The sequence below is a fragment of the Schistocerca piceifrons genome, unplaced genomic scaffold (genome assembly GCF_021461385.2).
Source record: "Schistocerca piceifrons isolate TAMUIC-IGC-003096 unplaced genomic scaffold, iqSchPice1.1 HiC_scaffold_1192, whole genome shotgun sequence".
NCBI lineage: Eukaryota > Metazoa > Arthropoda > Insecta > Orthoptera > Acrididae > Schistocerca > Schistocerca piceifrons.
This window is the reverse complement of record NW_025727007.1, coordinates 42,501-47,500: the sequence shown is the minus strand read 5'-3', so window position 1 is coordinate 47,500 and position 5,000 is coordinate 42,501. Positions and strand designations below refer to the sequence as shown.

At 54.1% G+C, this 5,000-nt stretch overlaps 1 non-coding gene across 1 annotated transcript in view; it reads left to right on the top strand.

Annotated features, from left to right (window-relative positions):
- The first annotated feature begins 3,506 nt into the window (after positions 1–3,506).
- LOC124729102 overlaps positions 3,507–5,000 on the top strand; it is a 1,909-nt gene continuing 415 nt past the window's right edge. The window contains exon 1 of the ribosomal RNA XR_007007535.1: positions 3,507–5,000. This exon is cut by the window's right edge and continues 415 nt beyond it. This is a non-coding gene — a ribosomal RNA (small subunit ribosomal RNA).

Here is a 5,000-nt window from a genome sequence, read left to right as displayed (position 1 = left end):
CCTAACCCATGTTGTGCCTTAACCTAACCCATGTTGTGCCTTAACCTAACCCATGTTGTCCCCTAACCTAACCCATGTTGTCCCCTAACCTAACCCATGTTGTGCCTTAACCTAACCCATGTTGTCCCCTAACCTAACCCATGTTGTGCCTTAACCTAACCCATGTTGTCCCCTAACCTAACCCATGTTGTCCCCTAACCTAACCCATGTTGTCCCCTAACCTAACCCATGTTGTGCCTTAACCTAACCCATGTTGTGCCTTAACCTAACCCATGTTGTCCCCTAACCTAACCCAAGTTGTCCCCTAACCTAACCCATGTTGTCCCCCTAACCTAACCCATGTTGTGCCTTAACCTAACCCATGTTGTGCCTTAACCTAACCCATGTTGTGCCTTAACCTAACCCATGTTGTCCCCTAACCTAACCCATGTTGTCCCCTAACCTAACCCATGTTGTGCCTTAACCTAACCCCATGTTGTCCCCTAACCTAACCCATGTTGTGCCTTAACCTAACCCATGTTGTCCCCTAACCTAACCCATGTTGTCCCCTAACCTAACCCATGTTGTCCCCTAACCTAACCCATGTTGTGCCTTAACCTAACCCATGTTTGTGCCTTAACCTAACCCATGTTGTCCCCTAACCTAACCCATGTTGTCCCCTAACCTAACCCATGTTGTCCCCTAACCTAACCCATGTTGTCCCCTAACCTAACCCATGTTGTCCCCTAACCTAACCCATGTTGTCCCCTAACCTAACCCATGTTGTCCCCTAACCTAACCCATGTTGTCCCCTAACCTAACCCATGTTGTCCCCTAACCTAACCCATGTTGTCCCCTAACCTAACCCATGTTGTGCCCTAACCTAACCCATGTTGTGCCCTAACCTAACCCATGTTGTGCCCTAACCTAACCCATGTTGTGCCTTAACCTAACCCATGTTGTCCCCTAACCTAACCCATGTTGTCCCCTAACCTAACCCATGTTGTCCCCTAACCTAACCCATGTTGTCCCCTAACCTAACCCATGTTGTGCCTTAACCTAACCCATGTTGTCCCCTAACCTAACCCATGTTGTCCCCTAACCTAACCCATGTTGTCCCCTAACCTAACCCATGTTGTCCCCCTAACCTAACCCATGTTGTCCCCTAACCTAAACCATGTTGTCCCCTAACCTAACCCATGTTGTCCCCTAACCTAACCCATGTTGTCCCCTAACCTAACCCATGTTGTGCCCTAACCTAACCCATGTTGTCCCCTAACCTAACCCATGTTGTGCCTTAACCTAACCCATGTTGTGCCTTAACCTAACCCATGTTGTCCCTAACCTAACCCATGTTGTCCCCTAACCTAACCCATGTTGTGCCTTAACCTAACCCATGTTGTGCCGTAACCTAACCCATGTTGTGCCTTAACCTAACCCATGTTGTGCCTTAACCTAACCCATGTTGTGCCTTAACCCTAACCCATGTTGTGCCTTAACCTAACCCATGTTGTGCCTTAACCTAACCCACGTTGTCCCCTAACGTAACCCACGTTGTCCCCTAACGTAACCCACGTTGTCCCCTAACGTAACCCACGTTGTCCCCTAACGTAACCCACGTTGTCCCCTAACGTAACCCACGTTGTCCCCTAACGTAACCCACGTTGTCCCCTAACGTAACCCACGTTGTCGCCTATCGTAACCCACGTTGTCGCCTAAACCTGCTCTGTAATTGTTATACGACTCGTTCAATTAGTGTAGTGTTGCCCACCCGCAACCCTCGCAATATAGTTCGCTACTCGCACTGCCCGCTCCCCTGTGTATCGCTTCATGTTAAACACCTTGCAAGTCTTGCTGACTTTCCACATGCTCCTGCTGTACACTGTAATGTGGATGGCAGCAGGGCGTACATGCCGCCCCCCCCCCCCCCCCCACCTCTCCCCACGTCCCCACCTTGCCCCCTGCCTTCGCAAGGTGGTTGGTGACAAGTTTGCATGTTCAATGCCCTTCGCATGCGACGTACGCAGGCTACGTTGTGGTGCGGCCTGTGTCAACTGTCCGCTGATGTCGTACGCGTGAACCAACAATCTGTACTGCACATTCGTCCTTATGTACTGAATGATACATCGTGGCACATGTGTGACCGTACAACGACTGCGCCCAAAAACGGCGGACCATACAGTGCAAATATTGTGCACGCAGCTACGTGTCGTCTCCCTATGAGAGCTGGATTGCAGTGTGGTACGCCATAGAGACGTGTGGGAGGAACGGACGCCGTGGATGGCGATCAGCATGAGCTGTCTGTTGATGTATTCCGGACCTAGTCGTCTCTCCTCACACACCGTGATGGCATGGTGCAGCGCGTTCCATATCTGCGACATGCTACAGAAGCCGGTTGACAGTCGTTCGAGCAATGGACATCGCATACGTACGGGGGCCACCCTTCCACGTATTGTCTAGGCGTGCACATTTTGTTGCGTGTATGTGGGCAGACGTAGTGTGGCGTGACACCTGACACAGGCATGCAATAATGGTTGAAGTTGCAAATGGCGATGGACGCCTACGTTTTCTGGTGAAGTTACGCAAATGAAGAAATGGTAACCGTTGTGGTGCGGTTGTTCTCGCTAGGGGTGAATCGGTGATGGCGACGATAGGTTGAGGTACTAACCGGTTGTTCCAGCGATACCCACCATGCCGACGAAACTGAACGGCATCTGGTGTGAAGCGATACGCGGCGGTGGCTGGGTGGGACCGTCCCCGGCCGGTGAGGGGGCGCCTCCCGGCGTGCTGGCCGCGGCGGTGCGTGGGCGCACGCGCTACAGCCGGCTGGTGGGGGGCGGCCAGTGGCAGGCGCGCCGGCCGACGGACGCGGCAGGCGTCGCAGCTGCGCGCCGGCGCACCCTGCGCGCGGCGCCGTGCGGCCAAAGTAGGTCCTCGCGGGCCCGGTGCGAAGCGCGGTGGACATCTGCAGTGTGCTGGTCCGATTGAGGACTGTGTGCGTTGAGGATGCGCCGCCGCCCGGCGCTCGCGCCGCGGACGCCGTCTGCTGCTCGGTCGCCCCAGCGGTTCTCGCTGGTGGTTTGTATCGCAGCTGTGCGGATGTGTTGGCGTGTGCGCTGTGCTGGGAGAGTTCGCTTCGGCACCCAAGTGGGGCTTTTGTCCTTCTGTGGCGCTGGCGTTGGAGCTGCCGGTCACCGTAGGTGGCGCGTGTTGTCTCCCGCCGGCAATGCCACGACAGCACGCTCCCGGGCCTCTGTCGGCAGCGGCAAGCTCAGTTGGGAGCACGGGTGGTCGCACCGAAAGCGTCTACTCGCCTAACTCCGGGCGATTGCGCCTCTCTCGAACCCGACCAAGTACTTGGGACGGCGCTGCGCGCCGCCGGGACCTGAGAGGGTTTCGAGGTGTATTGTGCAGGGGAGCTCAGCCTCCTCCTGTTTGCAGAATGATTGAGCGGACGCTTGCGTGTTCGCGCGGGCCCCCGGGACACACTCCCGGGCGGCCGGCTGCTCAGCTCTAGTTGACGCAGCTCCCTGGTTGATCCTGCCAGTAGTCATATGCTTGTCTCAAAGATTAAGCCATGCATGTCTCAGTACAAGCCGCATTAAGGTGAAACCGCGAATGGCTCATTAAATCAGTTATGGTTCCTTAGATCGTACCCACGTTACTTGGATAACTGTGGTAATTCTAGAGCTAATACATGCAAACAGAGTCCCGACCAGAGATGGAAGGGACGCTTTTATTAGATCAAAACCAATCGGTCGGCTCGTCCGGTCCGTTTGCCTTGGTGACTCTGAATAACTTTGGGCTGATCGCACGGTCCTCGTACCGGCGACGCATCTTTCAAATGTCTGCCTTATCAACTGTCGATGGTAGGTTCTGCGCCTACCATGGTTGTAACGGGTAACGGGGAATCAGGGTTCGATTCCGGAGAGGGAGCCTGAGAAACGGCTACCACATCCAAGGAAGGCAGCAGGCGCGCAAATTACCCACTCCCGGCACGGGGAGGTAGTGACGAAAAATAACGATACGGGACTCATCCGAGGCCCCGTAATCGGAATGAGTACACTTTAAATCCTTTAACGAGTATCTATTGGAGGGCAAGTCTGGTGCCAGCAGCCGCGGTAATTCCAGCTCCAATAGCGTATATTAAAGTTGTTGCGGTTAAAAAGCTCGTAGTTGGATTTGTGTCCCACGCTGTTGGTTCACCGCCCGTCGGTGTTTAACTGGCATGTATCGTGGGACGTCCTGCCGGTGGGGCGAGCCGAAGGCGTGCGACCGCCCCGTGCGTGCTCGTGCGTCCCGAGGCGGACCCCGTTGAAATCCTACCAGGGTGCTCTTTATTGAGTGTCTCGGTGGGCCGGCACGTTTACTTTGAACAAATTAGAGTGCTTAAAGCAGGCAAGCCCGCCTGAATACTGTGTGCATGGAATAATGGAATAGGACCTCGGTTCTATTTTGTTGGTTTTCGGAACCCGAGGTAATGATTAATAGGGACAGGCGGGGGCATTCGTATTGCGACGTTAGAGGTGAAATTCTTGGATCGTCGCAAGACGAACAGAAGCGAAAGCATTTGCCAAGTATGTTTTCATTAATCAAGAACGAAAGTTAGAGGTTCGAAGGCGATCAGATACCGCCCTAGTTCTAACCATAAACGATGCCAGCCAGCGATCCGCCGCAGTTCCTCCGATGACTCGGCGGGCAGCCTCCGGGAAACCAAAGCTTTTGGGTTCCGGGGGAAGTATGGTTGCAAAGCTGAAACTTAAAGGAATTGACGGAAGGGCACCACCAGGAGTGGAGCCTGCGGCTTAATTTGACTCAACACGGGAAACCTCACCAGGCCCGGACACCGGAAGGATTGACAGATTGATAGCTCTTTCTTGATTCGGTGGGTGGTGGTGCATGGCCGTTCTTAGTTGGTGGAGCGATTTGTCTGGTTAATTCCGATAACGAACGAGACTCTAGCCTGCTAACTAGTCGCGTGACATCCTTCGTGCTGTCAGCGATTACTTTTCTTCTTAGAG